Source organism: Bidens hawaiensis, unplaced genomic scaffold (assembly GCF_021521415.1).
Source record: "Bidens hawaiensis isolate Kalapana, Puna unplaced genomic scaffold, B.hawaiensis_p1.1 tig00004838_1, whole genome shotgun sequence".
NCBI classification, from domain to species: Eukaryota; Viridiplantae; Streptophyta; class Magnoliopsida; order Asterales; family Asteraceae; genus Bidens; species Bidens hawaiensis.
In genome coordinates this window covers 147506-150208 of record NW_027491302.1, presented here as the reverse complement: position 1 = coordinate 150208, position 2703 = coordinate 147506, and the positions used below count along the sequence as shown (strand labels likewise).

The 2703-nt window shown below is 32.6% G+C and overlaps 1 non-coding gene across 1 annotated transcript; it reads left to right on the top strand.

Moving 5' to 3' along the window:
* The first annotated feature begins 2394 nt into the window (after positions 1 to 2394).
* TRNAR-ACG (transfer RNA arginine (anticodon ACG)) lies at positions 2395 to 2467 on the top strand. Its single transcript has one exon. It is a non-coding gene; the product is annotated as a tRNA-Arg (tRNA).
* The last annotated feature ends 236 nt before the right edge of the window (positions 2468 to 2703 follow it).

The following is a 2703-nucleotide window of genomic DNA, read 5'->3' as shown; positions in this document are numbered from 1 at the left end:
ATGGTGAACATTTGTTATCTCGGGACTTGAACTCAAAACCTCCCAACCCTTTGAAAAATAAGTTAGTAGAGATGGAAAGTAGAGGGACCATTTCTGTCAACTATGCAAACTCTTTTCAGCTGGTAAAAGGGGTCAAAATGGACCGTCTTCTCACACGCACTAAAAAGAATAAAGATCGTAAGAAAAGAGAAAGGGATCTTGAAGATTATGGTTTTGTGATTTTCATATTTTATGAATCCTTTTTATGATGCAACATATAGTACTTAACAAACTACTTTCCAAAGTATTATAATATACGGCGGGATACTTTTGAGAAGGATTAAGTACATGTATTTATTTAAAATAATGGTTGGTATATAAATTTTGTACAAAATCTAGTCTAAAAGCACTATAGTTTTAACACAAGTTAAACAACTGCAATTCATGTTTGTTCCATTGCGATGCATATTATTCTTTCTCTAAGTCTTTTGGGTGGTTGACCTAAACGCACACCTACATATTACCGCATTAGGTGAATGCGTATATAAGCTAGTTTCGAAAATCGATACAAAACTGTTTCAAAATACCAATGTTCTTGAATAATGATGCATGGTTATTATTTTTATAGATGTAACATAAATGTGTGCAAAATATATGTCTCTGAAAGTTATGTTCAATTATTGAGCATAGTCATGTGATATGTTTTAGGCCGCCGTAAACCTATGGTATTGTATGGTATGTTTACCAAAGCTCTAACTATCACGTTACCACCATAAAGGATCCATGGGCACAAAGATATGGGTTTCTCATAATAAGGGATACGACTAAGGGCAGGCTATTTTAGATAAAAAAAAATGTGAAACTGAGAGATTATATTTACATACAATGCCGTTTGGGAATCAGGTTCTTAATATTGAGTTGACGCTTCCTAATGGTTGAAAGAAAGCAAATCGTCACGGCTAAGGTAAAAGCTTTCTGTGCATCTTTATCTTGCGGATTAAAATACGTACAATTTGCCATGCATTTTGACACATCTACCATAATTATGTATGCTACATGTTAACTATGCATAGGAGCTAATTTATATAAGCAAACTACTAATTAGAACCAATATGCAACCTAATCACTAAATTAACCTAATTTTAAGTGCTTTAATTGATTCTATCAAGTATTAAGTAAGCACATTGATACTACAACTCAATGCCTATGGGTAACAGCAGTTAACAGTCTACATAAAAAATAACATCAATCTATTCTTCAAGTGCAAATATCTACATTTTGATTTTATGTGACTTAACACACTCTTCAGTCTTCACTATACACCCAAAAAAATCAAGGGAAAGCCCAGATGGGTAAGGCCCAACTGAACTTCAGCCCACCATTGTCATTTTTTTCCAAATCGCAGTTTGTTGTAATTATTTTGACCGTACCCCACTACTGAGAAAAATTTTGAATTTGTCACTCAAAAAGTCATTAAAAATATGGCGTTCCTACAACAGACGAATAGTTGAATAGCTATAGTCGGTAGCGAGAACATATAACGAGGTACTATACAAATTTTATTTTGTGTGACAAGGATTTTACGCTTGACTTCGAAGCTCAAAGCATTTGAATATAAGACGATCATCTTTTATCGAATAGCGCTTTAAGAATGCACTTCATGTTACATTATCTTAAGAATGTTATCTCATGATTTGAAATTTGTTTAGTGGACTTAAAATATTCTATCAAGAAAACAGAGGATTTTAAAATGAAATAAATTATATTAGGTTTACAGAAGTAAGTTTATTTTAGTGAAAATATATACATGACTTTGTTTTTTTTTTAAATCTAAAGAGTAAACTATTTGCTTTAACGGTTATTGTTTCAAAGTGATATGAAGATGCTCTTCTTTCAAAATTTAAAGCATTCACTATAAGAAACAAGTTTAACTACAGTAGTTATACACAAAAACGAATACCAAATACTAAATAATACATAAATATCTAGTGTTATATGATACCGAACCTTGTGTTTTGCCTGGCTCCAATGATGGGGAATGCATATCCTAGGTCACACCTATAATGCACAACAAAACTTACACGATCAAGAATGACCACAATTTCGAAAAGAAAAAAAGAATTTCAAAATGAACATTGCAGAATTATTAAAATGTACGACTTAAAAGTTGATGACAAAGGTATAAAAACGTATGTCGTCGGTTTGCTACATAAAAATAGATATGGTAGGCAAAACACCAACTCGTGGTTTAATTCACTTGCTCGGAATTGATACCCTTTTTTTACGTTATCGTAAATGGCATCCTCAGTTTTGGCTCATGGTTCATGATTTTGATTATTCGATTCAGAATTAAAACCACATATAGCTGGCACAAAATAACTATAAGTAACTAAAAACATAAACCATAACAAAAAGGACTCCGTGGCCCAATGGATAAGGCGCTGGTCTACGAAACCAGAGATTCTGGGTTCGATCCCCAGCGGAGTCTGCTTTTTAATTCTTTTTTTTGTTTAGTAAATCCGCATGTTCATTTTTACAATTATCATGTTAAAAGACTAGCTAATAAGATGTATCATACAAATAATAGAATTGTATTGTGTAACCTCGCAAATCTATTTAAACTCGCATGTCGTTTATTGAATGACTTCATGCTTGGCTCGAGGTCGCTTGAGGCTTTAAGCTTACCTCAATTCGTTGCTAGCTTTTTGTTACTGAATAAATTTT